We start from the raw sequence: 22540 nt of genomic DNA on the forward strand, positions 1-22540 counted from the left end.
CCAGCCCTTTTTACTTTTTACTTTGAGACAGGGTCTGGCTAAGTTGCTAAAGCTGGCCTTGAACTTATGATCCTTCTGCCTCAGCCTCCTGAGCCACTGGGATTACAAGTGTGCACCCTGGTGCCTAGATTGAGGAACTTCTTGAATCTATAGACTGATGTCTTTCATCAGTTCCGGAAAATTCTTGGTCATTTCTTTTCACATATCTCTCTGCTCCTTTCTTTCCCTCCTCCTGTTTTGACTCTCTGATTTCATCTATGTTAGATTGTTCTGCTGGGTTCCCTATGCCTCCTGCTTCCTTTTCCATCTTTCCCCTCCAGTTTCCATTTACCTATTTTCCATATTTCTCGTCCCTTTCCCAGGTATGTCTAATCTTCTTTTAAATCGATTTACTTAATTTCTAATATCAACTTGGAATTTCCTTTTGATTCTTTTTTTGCAGATCTAATTCTCCTTTTATAGACCTTGCCATCTGTTTTCATTAACTTATCAATCCTAGGTGTTTTCCAGTATTTAAGTAACTCCTTTGATCTTGGAAGGTCTCTTTCTATTGTCTTTTTTTTGTAATGTCTCTGGATGGATCTGTTAACATTATATGGAATCTCAAATATGTGTGTAAAAAAATTAAAGAAATTATGAATGATGCTTTCTCCAGAGGGAAGGTTTGAAAATTTTCACCAAGTAATGCTGGGGATGACCCTGCCCAGCTTCTCCCAGCACCATCTGCCTGTCTCCACTTTATTCTTATGAGTCAGTAAATGCCTCAAGGGAAAAATTTTGTCCAAGTTGCTGGGCTGAGTCCTGCCTGCTTCCTTTCTGCCCTAGATCTTGGCCTTCTCAGTTCTGTTGTGCTGACTGTGGACTCCAAGATTTTGACTCTCCATCTTTGCAAGAAACTGAAAACGGCTCAGCCTCCCTCCACCCCTCAGCTGCTAGTTCTGCTTGGCTTCTCAGCCCTTCCACGCTGGGGCATGTGGATCAGAAAATGGTCCAAGGACATAGGGGAACGCTGGGCTCTTACTTTGGTCTCCCGGTCCTGCAAATCCTGGCTTCCTTGAATGTTTCCAAAGTCTTCACGTGAATTTTATTTTTTCACCTCTTATCAGACCTTTGTAGTTTGTTCATTTGGGCAATTGTTCTGCCCTAAGATGGCCATCGCTGCAAGTGGGATTCTGTGTGTTCTATCACAGAACTCTTTTCTACTACTAGTTTCCATGTGCTTTTTTCTTGCACTTATGAGTTTTTTGAGAACAAGCACTGTGTTTTATTACAGTTTCTTCTTATAAAATGTCAGTTCATTTATTAATTCATCCAACATTATTTTACTTTTTCATTTGTTCTTTTTGATATATATGACAGTAGAGTGTATTTTGACATATCATTCTTACATAGGATATAACTTCCTATTCTTGTGGTTGTACATAATGTGGAGTCACACTGGTCATGTTTTCATATATGAACATAGGAAAGTTATGATTGATTCATTCTACTGTCTTTCCTAATCCCATCCCCCTTTCCCTCCATTCTCCTTTGTCTAATCCAATGAACTTCTATTCTCCCCCACTCCCTTATTGTGTGTTAACATCCACATATCCGAGAGAACATTTGACCTTTGTTTTTTTTGGTGATTGACTTATTTCACTTAGCATGATAGTCTCCAGTTCCATCCATATACTAGCAAATGCCACAATTTCATTCTTCTTTATGGCTGAGTAATATTTCATTGTGTGCATGTACCACATTTTCTTTATCCAGTCATCTATTGAAGGGCACCTAGATTAGTTCCATAACTTAGTTATTATGACATTCAACAAGATTTTTTGAATACCTACTGTGGGCCATGTGATGAAGACATAGCAGTGAATAAGATAGATAATGTCTCAGCTGTTATGAAGCTATGTCTCAGCAAGGGAGAAGGCAAACAAATGCACAGAAAAGTGTCAGATGCAGAAGGTGTCACACACAGGGTTAAATTAAGAAGGTTGGGTGGAAGGTGGTTGGCTACTTGAAGCCCTCTCTAAGTGACAAGTGAAGCCCTCTCTAAGCGATCTAAATGACAAGAAAAGTTCAGTCACAAAGAGATCTAGGGAACTCTAGGTAGAGGGAAGAGCAGGAGCAGGGACCCCAAGAGGTTTGTTAAAGTGGATTCTGGGAAGATGGCGGCGAAGGGAGTGCATCACCCCCGTGTGCCACGTCACTGTGCGGGAGAAAGACGAGGTGAAACAGCTGAAGGCTGTCTTGTTGGGAAATTCCAGCGAAATTGAGGTGCTCCAGAATCTAGTAGAGGGATTTCCATCGCGCGAGGTTCGGCTGCGGGGGCTCGGACACGGTCGATTTCTCCGCACGGAGGGTCGCATTGCCTGATTGGCGGATCGCCCCTCAGGTGGAGTCTGCGGCGCGCGCTGGGAAGTGGCGAGGTGCCGGAGCGGGGTGCAGCGATGCGGATTCTGGGGGCTCCTGCCAGCGGCGCAATGGCCGTGCTTAGTGCTGAGTTCTGGCTTTGAGACAGAGGAGAGAAGCGGTCCAGTTCGGTTCTCGACACCGGTGGGACCACGGAGGAGGACAGCGGCCGCCATCTTGGAGAGCTGATGGAATCATCCCTGTTTTCTACTGATCTCAGCTCATTCAGCTATGGAACAGGTGATTTCAGGCTGGCATTTGCCTGCGTCTTGCAGACAGATCGCTCAGGCTCAGGGCTAGAGAACCTGTGGAGAATACTCCTTGGGGCTCGCTCCTAGCAAAGCGTGCACCGAGCTCTGAGCGGCCAGGTTCTGGTTCCCGCAGCTGCTTTGGCCCAGGGCTGGGGAACCCGCGGAGACTGCGTATTGAAGCCAGCTCCTAGTGGAGTGTGCATCGAGCTTGAAGCGGCTGGGTTCTGACCCCCGGAACAGTTTTGGCCCAGGGCTGGGGAACATGCGGGGACTGCGTCTTTGAGCCTGCTCCCAGAAGAGCGTGCACCGATCTCGGAGAGCTTGGAGCGGCCGGGCTCTGGCTCCCGGAGCTGCTTTGGCCTAGGGCTGGGGAACCCACGGAGATCGCTCCTTGGAGCCTGCTCCTAGCGGAGCGTGCACCAGGCTCAGAGAGGCCAGGTTCTGGCTCCCGGAGCGGCTTTAGCCCAGGGACAGGGACCCCGCGGTAACTGCTTCTCGGTCCGGGTCCTGCTGGGTGCAGTGGGGGCCAGAGGGGCAGAGGGGAGCTGCCGCCTGCGCCCAGAACAGGCCAAGTGACCCGCCGGCGTGGTATCACAATACCCCAACTGCAGCTGGGGCGGAAGAGAGTAGCCGCCTACGCCTGGAACAGGACCAGCGACCCGATGGCGCGGTAGCCAAGTCACCCCATTTGGAGTAGGGGCTGTGCAGAGTCGCCGTCTGAGCCTGCAAGGTAGGCAGACCTGCGACCCACTGGCAGGACAGGCCCGGTAGCCTGCCAGCGTGGTGGACACGTAGCACCGAGGCAGTCACGTCACACTGGTTGGAGTGGGGGTTGAGCAGAGCTGCCGCCAGTGTCCGGAAAAGGCCCAGCGACCCGTTGGAGAGGCAGTCAGGTAGCCCCATTTGGAGTGGGGGCTGAGCAGAACTGCTGCCCGAGCCCGCAAGGTAGGCAGACCTGCGACCCACCGGCGGAACAGGCCTAGAGGCCTGCCAGCGTGGTAGACACGTCACACCAGTTGGAGTAGGGGCTGAGCAGAGCCGCCGCCCACATACGGATCAGGACCAACGACCCGAGGGCGTGGTAGTTACGTCACCACAATTGGAGTGGGGGCAGAGCAGAGCCGCCACCCGTGCCCGCAGGGTGGGCAGACCTGCAACCGACCAGCGTGGTAGACAGATCACCCTAATTAGAGGAGGAGCACAGCCACTACCCGCCCTGCAAGGGAGATTTTCCAACTATACAAGAGCAATATAAGTAAATAGGGGGAAAATTTCAAAAACACAACAGTTTCACCAAGCAGAAAGAAATGCGAGCAGTATGAAAAGACAAGGAAAGAAAGGACCACAAGCAATGCAGGTCAACTCAACTTTAGAAGAGGTAATAGCTGCAACAGATGGAATGTCAGAAAAAGAGTTCAGGATATACATGCTTCAGATGATCTGGAGTCTCAAGGAAGACATGAGACAGCAAAATCAGACAATGAAAGATCACTTTGACAAGGAACTACATAAACAAATCCAGGAAGCAAAAGATCAATTACACAGGGAGATAGAGGTAATAAAAAACAAACAAATAGAAATCCTAGAAATGCAGGAAGCAATAAACCAACTTAAAAACTCAATTGAGAATACTACCAGCAGAGTAGATCACTTAGAAGATAGAACATCAGACAATGAAGACAAAGTATTTCAACTTGAAAAGAACATAGACAGCTCAGCAAGACTGCTAAGAAACCATGAACAGAACATTCAAGAAATATGGGATAACATTAAAAGACCAAACTTAAGAGTCATTGGGATAAAGGAAGGCACAGAGCTCCAAACCAAAGGAATAAACAATCTATTCAATGAAATAATATGAGAAAACTTCCCAGACTTGAAGAATGAGACAGAATCCCAAATCCTAGAAGCCTACAGGACGCCGAATGTGCAAAATCATAAGAGATCCACACCTAGACACATTATAATGAAGATGCCCAACATACAGAATAAGGAGAGAATTTTAAAAGCTACAAGAGAAAGGAAGCAGATTACATTTAGGGGTAAACCAGTCAGGATAACAGCTGATCTCTCAACACAGACTCTGAAAGCTAGAAGATCCTGGAATAACATATTTCAAACACTGAAAGAAAATGGGTTCCAACCAAGAATCATGTATCTGGCGAAATTAAGCTTCAGGATGGAAGATGAAATTAAAACCTTCCACGATAAACAAAAGTTAAAAGAATTTGCAGCTAGAAAACCATCTCTTCAAAAAATCCTTGGCAAAACATTACAGGAAGAGGAAATGGAAAATAACAATGAAAACCAACAGTGGGAGGTAGGACAGTAAAGGGGGGAAAGTAATCAAAGAGGAAAACAAATCAGGTTAAGTAACATTAATAAACAAATATGGCTGGAAGAACAAACTATATCTCAATAATAACCCTAAATGTTAATGGCTTAAACTCACCAATTAAGAGACACAGGCTAGTTGAATGGATCACAAAACAAGACCCAACAATATGCTGCCTACAGGAGATGCATTTGATAGGAAAAGATATACATAGACTGAAGGTGAAAGGTTGGGAAAAATCATATCACTCATATGGACTGCGGAAACAAGCAGGAGTGTCCATACTCATATCTAATAAAATAGATTTCAAGCCAAAGTTAATCAAAAGGGATAAAGAGGGACACTACATACTGCTCAAGGGAACCATATACCAACAAGACATAACAATCATAAATATATATGCCCCAAACAATGGTTCATCAAGCAAACTCTTCTCAAGTTCAAGAGTCTAATAGACCACCATACAATAATCATGGGAGACTTCAACACACCTCTCTCACCACTGGACAGATCTTCCAAACAAAAGTTAAATAAGGAAACTATAGAACTCAATAACACAATTAATAACCTAGACTTAATTGACATATATAGAATATACCACCCAACATCAAGCAGTTACACTTTTTTCTCAGCAGCACATGGATCCTTCTCAAAAATAGATCATATATTATGTCACAGGGCAACTCTTAGAAAATATAAAGGAGTAGAGATAATACCATGTATCTTATCTGATCATAATGGAATGAAACTGAAAATCAACGATAAAAGAAGGAAGGAAAAATCATGCATCACTTGGAGAATGAACAATAGGTTACTGAATGATCAATGGGTTTTAGAAGACATCAAGGAGGAAATTAAAAACTTCTTAGAGTTAAATGAAAACACAGACACAACATATCGGAATCTATGGGACACAATGAAAGCAGTTCTAAGAGGAAAATTCATTGCTTGGAGTTCATTCCTTAAAAAAAGAAAAAAAAACAACAAATAAATTATCTCATACTTCATCTCAAAATCCTAGAAAAAGAAGAGCAAAACAACAGCAAAAGAAGTAGAAGGCAAGAAATAATTAAAATCAGAGCTGAAATTAATGAAATCGAAACAAAAGAAACAATTGAAAAAATTGACAAAACCAAAAGTTGGTTCTTTGAAAAAATAAATAAAATCGACAGACCCGTAGCCATGCTAACGAAGAGAAGAAGAGAGAGAACACAAATTACTAGCATACGGGATGAAAAAGGCAATATCACAACAGACACTTCAGAAATACAGAAGATAATCAGAAATTATTTTGAATCCTTATACTCCAATAAAATAGAAGATAGTGAAGGCATAGATAAATTTCTTAAGTCATATGATCTGCCCAGATTGAGTCAGGAGGATATAGACAACCTAAACAGACCAATATCAATTGAAGAAATAGAAGAAACCATCAAAAGACTACCAACTAAGAAAAGCCCAGGACCGGATGGGTATACAGCAGAGTTTTACAAAACCTTTAAAGAGGAACTAACACCAATACTTTTCAAGCTATTTCAGGAAATAGAAAAAGAGGGAGAACTTCCAAATACATTCTATGAGGCCAACCTCACCCTGATTCCTAAACCAGACAAAGACACTTCAAAGAAAGAAAACTACAGACCAATATCTCTAATGAACCTAGATGCAAAAATCCTCAATAAAATTCTGTCGAATCGGATTCAAAAATATATCAAAAAAATTATACACCATGATCAAGTAGGATTCATCCCTGGGATGCAAGGCTGGTTCAATATATGGAAATCAATAAATGTTATTCACCACATCAATAGACTTAAAAATAAGAACCATATGATCATCTCGATAGATGCAGAAAAAGCATTCGACAAAGTACAGCAACCGTTTATGTTCAAAACTCTAGAAAAACTAGGGATAACAGGATCATACCTCAACATTGTAAAAGCAATCTATGATAAGTCACAGGCCAGCATCATTCTGAATGGAGAAAAATTGAAGGCATTCCCTCTAAAATCTGGAACAAGACAGGGATGCCCTCTCTCACCACTTCTGTTCAACATAGTTCTAGAAACACTGGCCAGAGAAATTAGACAGACGAAAGAAATTAAAGGCATAAAAATAGGAAAAGAAGAACTTAAATTATCACTGTTTGCAGATGACATGATTTTATACCTAGCAGACCCAAAAGAGTCTACAAAGAAACTATTAGAGCTAATAAATGAATTCAGCAAAGTGGCAGGATATAAAATCAACACGCATAAATCAAATGCATTCCTGTATATCAGCGACAAATCCTCTGAAACGGAAATGAGGACAACTACTCCATTCACAATATCCCCCCAAAAGATAAAATACTTGGGAATCAACCTAACAAAAGAGGTGAAAGACTTATACAGTGAAAACTACAGAACCCTAAAGAGAGATACAGAAGAAGACCTTAGAAGATGGAAAAATATACCCTGTTCATGGATAGGCAGAACTAACATCATCAAAATGGCGATATTACCAAAAGTTCTCTATAAGTTCAATGCAATGCCAATCAAAATCCCAACAGCATTTCTTGTAGAAATAGATAAAACAATCATGAAATTTATATGGAATAATAAAAGACTCAGAATAGCAAAAACAATGCTAAGCAGGAAGTGTGAATCAGGCGGTATAGTGATACCAGACTTCAAACTATACTACAGAGCAATAGTAACAAAAAAAGCATGGTACTGGTACCAAAACAGGCGGGTGGACCAATGGTACAGAATAGAGGACACAGTAACCAATCCACAAAACTACAACTATCTTATATTTGATAAAGGGGCTAAAAGTATGCAATGGAGGAAGGGTAGCATCTTCAACAAATGGTGCTGGGAAAATTGGAAATCTATTTGCATCAAAATGAAACTGAATCCCTTTCTCTCGCCATGCACAAAAGTTAACTCAAAATGGATCAAGGAGCTTGATATTAAATCAGAGACACGGTGTCTGATAGAAGAAAAAGTTGGCTATGATCTACATACTGTGGGGTCGGGCTCCAAATTCCTCAATAGGACACCCATAGCGCAAGAGTTAACAACTAGAATCAACAAATGGGACTTACTCAAACTAAAAAGTTTTTTCTCAGCAAAAGAAACAATAAGAGAGGTAAACAGGGAGCCTACATCCTGGGAACAAATCTTTACTCCACACACTTCAGATAGAGCCCTAATATCCAGAGTATACAAAGAACTCAAAAAATTAGACAATAAGATAACAAATAACCCAATCAACAAATGGGCCAAGGACCTGAACAGACACTTCTCAGCGGAGGACATACAATCAATCAATAAGTACATGAAAAAATGCTCACCATCGCTAGCAGTCAGAGAAATGCAAATCAAAACCACCCTAAGATACCATCTCACTCCAGTAAGATTGGCAGCCATTATGAAGTCCAACAACAACAAGTGCTGGAGAGGATGCGGGGAAAAGGGTACACTTGTTCATTGTTGGTGGGACTGCCAATTGGTGCAGCCAATTTGGAAAGCAGTATGGAGATTTCTTGGAAAGCTGGGAATGGAACCACCATTTGACCCAGCTATTCCCCTTCTTGGTCTATTCCCTAAAGACCTAATAAGAGCATGCTACAGGGACACTACTACATCGATGTTCATAGCAGCACAATTCACGATAGCAAGATTGTGGAACCAACCTAGATGCCCTTCAATAGATGAATGGATAAAAAATGTGGCATTTATACACAATGGAGTATTACACAGCATTAAAAATGACAAAATTATAGAATTTGGAGGGAAATGGATGGCATTAGAGCAGATTATGCTAAGTGAAGCTAGCCAATCCTTAAAAAACAAATGCTAAATGACTTCTTTGATATAAGGGGAGTAACCAAGGACAGGGTAGGGACGAAGAGCTTGAGAAGAAGATCAACATTAAACAGGGATGAGAGGTGGGAGGGAAAGGGAGAGAGAAGGGAAATTGCATGGAAATGGAAGGTGATCCTCAGGGTTATACAAAATTACATATAAGAGGAAATGAGGGGTAAGAGAAGAATAATACAAGTGGAAGAAATGACTTACAGTAGAGGGGGTAGAGAGAGAAGAGGGGAGGGGAGGGGAGGGGAGGGGGGATAGTAGAGAATAGGATAGACAGCAGAATACATCAGACACTAGAATGGCAATATGTAAATCAATGGAAGTGTAACTGATGTGATATAGCAATCTGTATACGGGGTAAAAATGGGAGTTCATAACCCACTTGAATCAAACTGTGAAATATGATATATTACGAACTATGTAATGTTTTGAACAACCAACAATAAAAAAAATAAAGTGGATTCTGAATTAAAACTTTCAACATAAGCTTTCTTTCCTTTTTTTTTTTAAGAAAGAGAACATTGCTTTATATACTTCAAAACATTTCTAGTCTCTTCTAAGTAATTATCTCTGGGTCTAAGTGGGTCCTACAGATGAAGCACTTTAACTCACTTAGGAATTCTGAATATTACTTAAACTCCTGAAAAATTAAGATGTCTGCAGTAGGCATGTTTTTCTGTAAAAAAAATCACCTGGATGGTGGTAAGTCTGAGAAGGAACAACTGTGTTTTTTTTCCTTACCTTTGAGACTATATGTTTATGCAAATAAGCTATTTTATTTACAAATAACATTAATAATTGAATTGCATAAAGTTATTTCTTACTAGGCCTCTTTTATTGGACAAGATCTTAGCAAAAAAAAAAAAAAAATAAATAATCCAATTCACATAATTCAAGAGGCTGCCAAAAAGGGGCTGTGGGTAGGGGGGTGGAGAGGATTAAGGGAACAGGCAAGGAGAGTGGGTTCCCAGAGGCTGGTAACAATGGAGGCCATCTCCTGACCAGGCCTGAAGGGACAAGGAACATTGCAAGGTGCTTTGCTTCCGCCCAGTGGGAGCTGGAGTCCAGAAGGGATGCCAGAAAACATGGCTCAGGACAGGGAGAGAGCAGGAAAGAGAGGTCCCATGCTCTCTTTCCTCCTGCCTCACCTGAGGTTCCTCCCAGGGCCAAACCCAACTGAGAGCCAGTTGACAGGAGCCAGGTTGACGCTGTCCATTGGAGTCAGTGTCTAGGGCTCAGCGCGGTACAGAATGGGCCTGGGGACAGGGCAACCAACAGCAAACAGGTACACACGTGTCTTTAAAATAATAGGTGACAATTAATTTATAGAGACTCCGCTGGATTTTTGGCTCTGGCCTCAGTAGGATTTATGCAATGTAAGGTGCCTTTCCCACGCTAAGAACAGAGAGTCCGAAGGGGAGTCCTTCAGTCACTCATTATGTCTGTAAGGACAGAAAATTAATTTGAGGAATCTTGAGGTTAACTTGAAAGGATGTGAAGACAGGAGAAGATGCAGTTTTTAAAAAAGTGTTTACAGGTAGAGTCTGGTGTTTGTGCTGGTGAGAGAAAGAGGCAGACAGAGAGAGACTGGGGACAAAGAGAGAGGTCCGAAAAGAGGCTTCAAGAGGGACATGGGATTCTCAGTGTAGGATCAGGATCCTCAAGAGACTCTTCTAAGTCTAGTCATACACCAAGACATCTGTCTGTTAACAGAGGATTCACGGCATGGATATAAAGGTGGTGTTATGACATAGAAATCACTATTTTTTCAATTCAGCAAATTTAAAACAGCAAAATCTCGAAATTTTGTTGCTCAGTTTATACAAAAGTCCCCATCAATATTTGTCTGAATCCCCATTACAAAAAAATGTTAATATCTCCCTAGACCCTGAGACATTTTGTAAGTAGGCTAAATTGCAATTTAGTCCGGATCTGATATTTTTCTATAAAAATATCCCAAACTGAACAATCTCTTTTTTTTCCATCAAAATATTATATAAGTTTCTCATCTCGTCTTTTTGTTAATGTCTAACTTAAATTTCCATAGTTTCTTTTTCTTTTCCATGCCCTTCTTAGAGGGAGAAGGGCAATGGAATAAATCTTATGGTTCAAAGGATCTGTGCACCATTTGCTCCTGAGAGCTTGAAATGATTTATGACACATGCGAAAGCTTCGTTAGTGTTGACTGTTTCAAACTCTGTGTACATTTTAACTTATTAAATCTCACAGCAACAACTGAGTACTGTGATTATTATCATTGTTCTCATTATGTGCACGGAGCTGTGGGCTGTGCACAGAGGAGGGAAGTGATCAGTCCAAGGCCACACAGTTAAAAAATGAAGGGAGCCAGGATTCAACCCGGAGGTCTGACTGCAGAGTCTGTGGGCTGTGACCACTGGGCCAGCCACTGGTAACCAGTGGAGACTTGAGCTTATGATCTCTGGGGCTCATATTTCCATAATATAAGTTGAAGGGTTTATGATGCATTTCAACCAGCATTTTCAAATTGTTCAGGATATAACAGTAATGAAAATTGTTGTTTAGAATCGCATCACAAGAAAATCTATTATCTTTTCTTTAGGTCAGGAAAAGAGAAAGATGTAATCTAGCATTTCTCTAAATGTGTCCGCTGCAGGATTGGCCTTGTGGGCTGTCCCTACAAGTGTGGAAGACATCCCAGGCTATGTGTGCGAGTCACAGCACACGGATGAAAAGCACAGAAAAGTCTTTCAGTAAAAGACACGGGTTTAACTCTTTTCAACTTAGGTTTTATCAAGTTAAATTGACCCAAGAATTATTATTTTTTCACAAAACACTTAACTCCCCGTAGACCAGTGTCATCCAGGTTGGAACTGGTTCCTTAAAAAAATCAAAGCTCAGGTTCTGAGATTTCTGGGAAGCAAATAAAAAGTGGAGAGGGGATGACAGAAGCCACTGAGATGGACAAGGATTTGTACAGACGGCCATCTTTTTTGCCTACGCTGACTGAAGCCACCTTTAAAGCTTGATGACAGTTGGCTCAATGGCTATTTCATGCACTGTCTTTGTTGCCATTCCTTCTGCTCTTAGGCAGCTCGAAGAGTTAAGTTTGGAAGTAAATGGTGACCCTCACTTGCTCTGGCAGCATGTGCTGTGGGCATGGGGATATCTCCTCACGCAGCGTGGCTTTGTTTGACATTTTCCAGGGATTTCTGAATGCTCCCAAAAGGGCAGATTCTAAATCCAGACCTGGTAAGAAATGCTGTTACTTCTCTGAGAAGAACAGCCACGGGGAGGGCACACATGTGTGAGAAGGAGGTCATTTAAAACAAAGAAATGCCAGGGAGGGAAGGGGTGGGGGAGGTGGAAGGTTGATGTGGGGGGATGATAGTTTTTGAAGGTTCTTTGGTCATCAACATCGCCCCCTGTGCCTCTTGCCTCTCTCTCTCTCTCTCTCTCTCTCTCTCTCTCTTTCATCTCCAACACCAATCAGGCGTAGGTTTATTGTGGCTCTGGTTGTCATTGGGTTTTTCCTCCTTTTTCTACCACTTCCCAATGGTGGCCATTCCCTCCTCTTCTGGTCCCTTCTGGGCAAGTTAATAGTCCCGAGTTGCCACTGTGGGGAACACACTGGGTTTCCCTGCCCGCGACTGCTCCTGTTTCCCTCCCTCTCCGGCTGCCGAGGCCCAGGACTCAGAGGAACCAGTGTTGCGTGGAGCCCCAGTGCTGGGCTTCAGGGTTCCATTAGACATGGGCCTGCTCTAGCAGGGAGGAAGCTGCTCTCTGGAAGTAAACTTGTGACCTGTGCAAAATGAATTCACTCCTCCATGGCACCGGAGGATCATTTAGTAAATTACTTTCATTGCACAGAATACCACCCTGGTGTCCTGCATGATGGAATTGGTGTCACCCGGGTAAGCTATTTTCTCCCTGAGAGAAAGTGTACTTACACAAAGGGCTCTGAGTGTGGTGGATGGACCCAGGGATGTTTGGCCAAGGGACCTGCCTGCCTGAGATATTCTACTCAGACTGGGACTGTATTTGGTCCTTGAAGGTTCTAGAAGGATGAGGAGGATATCTTTCGACTGCAATATATATTCCTGACTGCAATTTGTTGCAATAACACAGATTAAGGACAACAACAGCAAAAACAACAAAAATAACTGTTTATTTAGCTTCTACGATAATTCTGGAAAAATGGAAGACACTTCCACATATGTTACTTAATGTAGCATTGGAAGTATGAGGCAGGTTTTTAAATATTATCATTTGATCAGTGAAAAAATGAGACTTTAGAGAGATTAGACCTCCTACTTAAGGTCACGTGCATAGATGATTACTATGGATTGAATGTTTGTATTCCTCCCAAATTCTCTATGTTGAAATCTTAACCACCGATGTGATGGTATTAGGAGGTGCAGCCCTTGGAAGGAAGTTAAGTCACAAGGGTAGCGTCCTTATGAATGGGGCTGGTGCCCTTACAAGAAGAGATATGAGAGCCTGCTCTCTTTCTCTGCTCTCTGAGGACACAGCAAGAAGGCAGCCATCTGCAAACCAGGAAGCAGGTATTTACCAGGTATTGTCTGCTGGAGACTTCAACTTGAACCTGTGGCCTCTTCTTGTGAGAAATGGGTACTCAGTCTGTTATGCTGTGACAGAAGCCTTAACTGACTGAGACAAACATGATGGAATGAAGGTTAAAATTCATTTTTCAACAGAGATTTATGTTCTAGGTCCACATCCCAGAGATGGGGCCACAATAGCTCTAAGAGTCCTGTGGTGTGGTGTGAGGGTGCCTGTTACAGTCAAGGACAGCAGGAGACGAGTGTGACTGGAACAGACTGAGAGCAAAGGGGAAAGAGATGAGGTCAGACAGGTGGCCAGGCCAGGTGAGGCCTTATAGGGAACTGTAAGGACTTTGGTACTTACTCTGAGTGATATGGAAGGCACTGAAGAGTTCTTGCAGAAGCATGTCATCGATTTATCTTATACTTTAAAGAGCGGGTGTGTTGATCACAGACTGTAAGGGGCCAAAAGCAAAAGCTAAAAGACCTCTTATGAAACTATCACAATAATCCAAGCAAGTGATGATGTCAGGTGAAGACTAGGGTGGTGACATTGGATGTGAGAAGAGTTTGAAGGCAGAAGCTTTTGGATTTGCTTACGGATTAGATAAGGAATGAGGAATGGAGGAGTCCAGCATGAAGCCAAGGTGTTTGGTCTGAGAAACCAAAAGGATGCCACTGTCAGCTGTTGGTGTTGGGAAGACTGTAAAGGGGCAGGTTTCTGGGGGGTGGTATGGATGGGTGATTGGGATCTTGGTTTTGAACAAAATAAGCTGGTGATGGCTATCAGATGCCCAAGTGGTGAGGCTGAGTAGGAGGTGCATGGCTGAGCTTGGAGTTCAGAGCAGAGATCTGGGATGGAGATAACAGATTTAGGATCTTCGTTGTGTTTTAAACCATGAACCAGATGAGGTCACAAAGGAATGTGGAAACAGAAAAAAAAAAAGAGGTCTGAGATATGAGTTCCAAGTTAGGGACATGAGACTTATGGATATGAACACAAGAGACAGAAAAGAGCAGCCAGGAGGAGAAGAACCAAGGTTGAGTGTGTCTTGGAAATAGAGAACAAAGGTGTATTGAGGCGGGTATCACCTGCTGTAGGAAATGCTGCTGAGTGGTCCAGACAGAGGAGGACAGGAAACTGACGTTGGGATTTATTCATTCAAAAACTTTTGGGTAAATTGATAGAATTGCTTTGGTTAAGTAATGGGATTGAAAGCCAGACAGAGTAGGCTCAAGAGAGGCGGAACCAAGAGAAATTGAAGATAGCGTGTATAAAAACTTCTTTGAGAAGAAGTTTGGTGGTGGGACATAATACAGGGTAGTAACTAGAGTGGGGACTGGGATTAAAGGATTTAGTTTTTAAAAATGGTTGCTATTAAGACTAGTTTGTATGCTGGTATGAAAGTTCTAGTAAAGAAAGAGAAAATGGTGCAGAAAAGATGGAGTAAATTCTGGATTGATATCCTTGAGTAGGCAGGAAGGGAGGACATAATCGTTTGTACTAGGAGATAACTCTGTCTTAGGAGTGTGGATGGTTAATCCACTGCAGGAGAAGGATGGCAGAAAACACAGAGGCAGGTGGGGGTACTGGAAGATAGGGTGGTAGAAAGGTATGGAATGTCACGTCGGATTAATTCTACTTACTCAGGGAGGTTGGAAGTCAGGTCATTAACTGAGAGGGAGGGTGAGAAAAGGGGGGAGAAATCTAGGAAGGGGGAAAGGAAGTAAGACTCAGAAAAACAAACAGTAGGAGTAATGGCAGCACAAAAAATTGTAAAAAGAGGTCTCGACTTTGGAGTGAGACCCGTCAGCATGGTTGTCTGTGTCCTGCTAGAATGTGCAGATGTGGGTCAGGGTGAGTGCTGGATTTGCTAGAGCTATGGGTTTTTTTCTAGATAGGTAGGGAGAAAAGAGGAAAGGGTAAAGCAATGATTACAGGGATGAGCCACAGTCTCTAAGCTGTATAAGGTGGAAAGTAAGAGAATGAACAACAAAAGTGGACGGATCAATAGATTTTATCCTGGTGGCATCAAAGAGGTGTTGTGGTTGGGGCACTAGCTGGAGAAATGAAGAACTAGTAATTGGCGGATGGACGGTGGGAAAATTTAAACCGAGATAATAACATGATTATTGGTTGTGATAAAGTTAAAAATATGACCATGTGACTGCATAGTTGAGGTCAGTGTGGGAGAAGGGGAGGAGGAAGAAATCTCTGGAAGGGAGACCTCTTATACATTCAGTCAATCCAAAGACCAGCAGTTAATTTGGCCCATTGGAGGATCAGTATTGGAAGTTTCATCCATGTTGGCATTGAAATCAACAAATGTCAAGACAGGCATGTGCTTGTATGTAAATTAGAAGCTAAAAGCAACAAACAACGAGAGACTGTGACCTAGGGTCTGGAGGTGATTGCAATGAGGACAAGTGGTGGATGGGATAGCCTGGACGGCATGTCATTCAAAGATGGAGGGGTTTAGGAAGAAGTGAGATGTGACTGAGGAGCCAATAAGCTCCCAACCCACCTCCAGGCAAGGTGGTATGATGCTTGTGTGAGAGAAAAAAGCCCACCACTGTGAGGGCTGAAGGGAACTGGTGTCTTTGGAAGATAGGCCGTTCCAGTTGGAGCAAAGAGGTGATAGGAATGTTCTGGAAAGATATTGAGATTTTGAATTTTGTTGATGTGCAGTGAGTTTCAGAGGACACAAGAGGGAGAGTTTCAGGAGCTGGATGAGGGGTTGGAAAGCAAGTCATACCCCAGAAGAAGTCTGGGATGAGAGGTGGGATGACCTGGAGTCACGTGTCTTATGAATACTGACAGACTGGAGTGAGAGTCATGATGAATTAATCCAGATAGACTCCAAGGCAGATAATGATGTTGAATCTATGAATGTTGGGGTGGTAGAGGGGTATGGGGGATCTTTCCTGGAGCACACAGAGCTGTGTGTGCACAGGTTCCTGGAGAACCCATTTTATCTCTAGCAAATGAAGTTGCAGAGAAGAGGGATAGGTGGTTGTACCCAGAACACTCAAAGCTGTTATTGGTCTTCTTTCTCATTCCAGACAGAGATGAAGTAGGTGCAGGATTTCTTCTTTGCTCCATAACTACATCTTGGGGTATGTGGATTCCTGCCCAACTCCACGGAGAGACTGGGCTGTCATATGTGGGTATCCTGAGCATGATAAATATATCACCTGACTACTGTCTATACATTTCTTGACACTGATTCTCTCGAAGTTGTCATTTTCAGGCACATTCTATGTCATAGTAAAGGTAGTTCTTGCAACTGCAGACTTAGATCTATTTACATAATTATGCCCTAAGAAAGAAACCTATTACTCAGTGATTCTCCAGAAAGATAACTTTGGCTCTTTTCTCTGGCATGGCTTGCTTTATGCACTCATTGCTAATGTAATTACTGCAGGCAAGAAGAGGTGGAACTGTAATTTTCCAGGTGGATCCTCATTTATGGAGCTGGTTTATGGGTGGGAGGGTGGATACCTAAAGAAAAATAATTAAATGTTTTATACTACATTTATTTGGAGGAAATCTGAGTGAGGAGTTTAAGGACTACAGGGACATTGGGGTCAGCCTTCCTGTGTTATCCTATGCAATTTAGCCTTGGGTCTAAGTCTTTCATATATATTCAGTCACCAGCATTTAATCAGGTCCATCCATCTTAGAAGGCAATTCAGCTTTCATCCATTATTATTCAACTTTTTACCCACATCAGTCATCATCAGTCAGGATAGTTGAGGTTTTGCTGTAGTAACAAATCAACACCAAAACCTTTATAGCTCAAGTTTATTTATTGCTGATAACCAAGTTCATTATGGGTCCAGGTAGCTACCTATGTGGTGACTCAGGAATACGTGATGCTTTATTTTTGTGGTTCTACTATCTCAACATGAGGCCTCTCTCAGGAATATTGTATTAGGATAAGAGGATACTGGATGGAGAATTGTGGAGGGGCTTTTCACTACCTCTGCTCAGAAGTCACATACTTTACTTCTTTTATCTTATTGACTGAAACCTGTTGCATGTGTGACGGGTGATCAGCAGGAACTCCTCTATGCTCCCATGGTTTTCTCTGTATGCTTTCTGTACTCTGTCATGGAACCTACATTGTAATGTGGGAATCTACATTTGTCTTCCAAAAGACTGTGTGTTTCCAAGTCAACTTTGTGTTTTTGGTGCACAGCAAAAATCCCAGACATGTAATAACATGAGCACATGCATGAACCGAAGGAGTCCAGCCTACTCATTTAATATGTGAATGTAATTGAAATCCCCCAAAAGATGAATGAGCTCCGAGAAGGGAAGTGATTGTTCAGGGCAACACACTTAGAACCAACACAAGAACTGAGGGAAGATGAGTTTCATCATATCCAGCCAGTGCTATGCTGTGCATGATAAGGGCACACCTGATGGGGCCTACCTCCATGTTGGTATGCTTGCTATGGGAAAGTAGAGAAAGCAACACAATGTGTTGGTTGAGCCATGCACCTGGGCAGCTGCACTTGTCAGGAGGAGTGTCTTTTCCTGATTTGCACTAAGGCACTGTAAAGGCTGATACCGGTCCTTCCTTTTGCCAGGGAAGATGTTAAGCACCTGGGACTCATTAATTATGCAGAATCAGGTGGCTCAGCCTCTACAGTCATTTTGAGTTTGCATGAATGGATCACAGATGGATACTCCCGTTCTTAACCTTAGGGATAGGTGGGTAGATACCTTCCACCTTACCACCACCTCCCAGGTACCTTTTAAAAGTTGCAAAGGAAGTGAGTTGCCCAGAAGAACAGCCCTGAAGAGCCCTTGTCTATTCCTCAGATATTGAGCCATAAGAATGGATAGCTGGGCTGGGGATGTGGCTCAAGCAGTAGCGCGTTTACCTGGCATGTGTGCGACCTGGGTTCGAGCCTCAGCACCACATACAAACAAAGATGTTGTGTCTGCCGAAAACTAAAAACAAACAAACAAACAAAAAAACAACAACAAAAAAGAATTAAAAAAAAAGAATGGATAGCTGGTTCTAGATCCTTCCACATTTCCCCTTGGGAGGCTTTCTGGACCAATGCCATGTGGGTCATGAATACTTCAGCCTTGACCCTGAACTCCGCCAGAGAGCCCATCACTGCACGCCTTGTCTTCGTGCCCCTCTGCACATCCTAAAGTCTGACTCTTCTCCTGCTCCTCCTCATGTGACTGAACCTCCCACTGTCCCTTTGCAGCTCATGGCCTGTCACCAGCCAACATAAGTTCCCATCTCCTTCTCTGAATGATCCCTTTACCCCGTCACTTTGACAGGATCTGGCTGTCCCTCAGGACTCTGCTTTTCCCGCAGCCCTCTCAAGGAGACACTTTTGATTTCCTACCTCATAGACCTTAAAGCCTGAGAAAAGAGTCCGTGTCTTCTTTACTCTCCTTCCTGCTTTTAATTAATCATTTCTTTGGCTTTCAACTTCAAAGACTTCAGGCCCTTTGAAGCACATCATCAGATGGCACCACCTGCCACCCCACCTTGTTGCTGTCATTCGCTGACCTTAGTCCTGGCTGCCTCTAGCATCTGCTTGCTGCCTTTATCATCAGAACGATGATAATGAGAGCCAGCACCTCCCGAGCGCTCTCTCTTTCCTTGAACTCTCGGAGCACCCTGAAGGCGTTATTTTATTTAATTCTTATAATCCTATGAGTCACCTGCTATTACCATCCTAGTTTTCTAGCTGAGATAATATACTTTGCCTAATGTCACCCAGCGCTAGTGACACAGTCAGTGTTGGAAGTGTAATCTGGTCTCAGAGAACATGCACTTAAATGTGGTATTAGGTCATTTCTTTCTCCCTGTGACTGGCAACTTTAACATCTGTGCAGGCGACCCTTTGCACATGCTGCCTCTCTGTTGCTTGACCTCGTTGGTTCCTCAGAACTGCCACTGCCACTTAATCCGGTGATCATAACCATCACATTTTCATCAGTTACAACAGCATCATCTCTTAGTGTTCATTTCAGTTTTTCTACTCTCTGTCATCACTTCCTGTCTTTCCAGCTCTCCAATGGTAGTGATGGTTATGAGTTGGATCTGAAATGTCCCCAGAAAAACTCATTTTTTGAAAGAAGGATCCCCAATACAGCAGGGTTCTGGTGTGGGTGGGAGGGTGTCAGGCAATGGTTAATCCACTGACCTCTTCATGAATATATTTGCTGGATTAATCCATTAATAGTTAGGTGGACTAATGAGTGGTAACTATACGCAGGTGGGCATGGCTGGAGGAAGTCCGTCACTTGGGCTTGGACTCTGTCTGTTCCTGACTCCTTTCTCTCTCTCTGCTTCCTGCCAGCCATGAGCTGAGCAGCTTTCCTTTACCATGCCCTTCCGCCATGATGATCTGCCTTGCCTTAGCCCCAAGAGCAATGGAGTCGGCCAACTGTGGACTGAGCCTCTGAAACTGTGAGCCCCAAATAAACTTTTACTCCTCTGAGTTGTTCTTGTCAGGAATTTTGTTCACAGCGACAAAAAGATGACTAACACAAAACTCCTGCTTCAGAAATGCCTCAGTCTCCTGGAAACCTCAACTCTATCCATTTCCTTGACCTTTGCACTGTTTCTTTATATCCAACTCCAGAATGCCTCATTATCTTTCAGTAGCTGATAGCAATTAGGCTGAGGAGTATCTCTTCTTTCACTTATTGATGCCGTGTAACAAATCACCCTGAAGCTTAGTGGTCCAAAATAACTATTTTCTTTGTCTACCATTCTGTGTACTGGAAAATCGAGCAGGTCTTACTTGATGGTTTTTCTTGTCCACAGGGCACAAGGAGGGCCTCTTACAAGGCTGGTGGTGAATGAAATTAGAGAGGACGGCTTCACTTACTGCAGCCTTGGTGGTGAGGACTGGGATCTGTTTGTCCATCTCTCTCATCTGACAGGGCTGCCTGCAGGTGTCTACCCTAGTCTTCCTTCCAGGCAGGGCAGCTGGAGTTCAAGCATTAATTAGCAAAGGTAGAAGCTGCAGGTTTCTTAATACCTTACTCCAGAAGTTCCATAGTATTATTGCTGTTGCATTTTATTAGTCAAAACAAGGCACATCGTGAGCCGGATCTGAAGGGAGAGAAAATGCTCTACCTCAGGATCTCACTGTGAAAGAGCATGGAGGTGAGGGTGGGCGTCTTACTGTAGCCATCTTTGGAAACACAGCCGAATCAGGACACAGCTAGGATTTTTGCTTTGCAAGCACTGTGCCTCCCACGTCCTCTACCCTAAACTGCTGCTCCTCGCATTCTTACTTGAGCAAAGGGCATCACCATCCTCTCCATTTCTCCTGAAAAAGACTGAGCAGTCTCAGTGGGTTCCTTGTTTTCCTCACACCACCACCATCTACCCCCCAGGTCTTATTCTTTTTTCAAATTGTTGGGAGTAGGCTGCTCCAAAGACTAACTTCCCCATCCCCCAGAAGAGCCCTCCAATGGTGAGCCCTGCTGGCTCACATGATCCTTACCCACCAATCACACTAGCCCTGCTGACTCACATGATCCTTACCCACCAATCAGACTAGCCCTGCTGGCTCACATGATCCTTACCCACCAATCAGAAAGCACCCCGTGCCAACTGTCAAACTGTTCAACCATTAAACTGTCATAACTGTCAAGCCACCCCCAGCTCTATAAATATGCAGAGCTGTTTCTCAACAAAGGGGCATTTTCTCCAATGAGCCTTGTTCGGTCTTTCACAAATGCATTCTGAATTTGACTGTTCTACCATCTCCTCTGCTATCACCCTACTCCAAACCACCGCAGCCCCCCTTGCCCACCCTGTGCTCACTTCTGTTGCTTCTCACTTACTCTATAGCTGGTTGGAAAGTGGTTAAAACCATATCTTATATAATCCTAGTGCCTGATTCAAGGGACAAACTTCTTAAAGTGAGAGTCAACTCAGATCACATCACTTTTTTTTTTTTTTTACTTAAATTCCTCTAATAACTTGTAACTTTTTTTCATTTGGAAAAAGAAAAACAACAACAAATGATTAATCATGACCTAAAAAATCCACTAAAATCTGGCTCCGCCAAATCTCCTGAACTCACCTCCTGTTATCGCTCCCTTACACCCTCTGTTTCAAACAATCAGCTGGGTCTAGCCTGGGAATCTGCCAAGCTTCTTCGAGTCTCAGGCCTTTGAAAGCAATGCTTCCCCCAATCCTTTCATGGTTGCCTTCTCTTCGTTTGTTCATTCATTGTTCACATCTCAATTCCAATGTCCCCTCCTCCCACCCCTCCCAGAGACTTTTATTTTTTTTCCCCAGTGCTGGGGTTTGAACCCAGAACCTTGTGCACACAGTGCAAGCATCCTCTCGCTGGGCCCTCGATTCTTTTTGATCTTTCCAGGTAAAGCAGATTCCCCGTGTCCTCCTGCAGGCCCTCCCCATCACATTTCCCAACTCCTTCCGCAGCAGCTATCGTTTGATATTAGCTTAATTATCAGATCATTTCCATATTTACTGTTGGTCTCCCTAACCAGAATGTCAGCTTTCCAAGGGAGAGGATTTTATGTTGTTAACTCCTCAGAACTTAGAGAAGGCCTGGAGCATAGGAGGCACTCTATAAATATTTATTGACCAACTAGACCAGCGCTTTTCACGTTACTGAATAATATAAGTAATACAGATGCATAAGAAAAAAATCCAAAAAGCATCTGGGCGTAAGAGAAAAAGGAAAATTATCCTCTGGCCTGCTTTCAGGACATCACCCACCCTGTGCTGCCAGGTCCTATTTTCAGGAAGTAAGTTGGCTTTGGAAGTTAAAGAATTTAGAGCATTACCATCACTCTTCCCCTGCTTGTCTGCCATTTTTAAAAGCTATATTATTTTAAATGTATTTTTGGGCTTCACTTAGAACCATAAACTGCATCCCAGAAGTAGGGTTTCTAGGATAGTCATTATGTAAAAAAAAAAAAAGACGTTCTACCCCTACGCTTCCTTCCCTTCTTCTCCAGCCCCTCTCGTCTCGGCTTTGATCATTACTTTTACATGATCAAGGTTTATTACATTTATATTCGGATCTGTGACTATAATTAAGTCTTCTGTGCTTTGACGATAGGTTAGTTTCTTAAAATCGAATACCATTAAATGGCAATTGGAAATTATGATTATGTAA

The sequence above is a fragment of the Spermophilus citellus genome (genome assembly GCF_964194105.1).
Source record: "Spermophilus citellus genome assembly, chromosome: 7".
Classification (NCBI taxonomy): domain Eukaryota; kingdom Metazoa; phylum Chordata; class Mammalia; order Rodentia; family Sciuridae; genus Spermophilus; species Spermophilus citellus.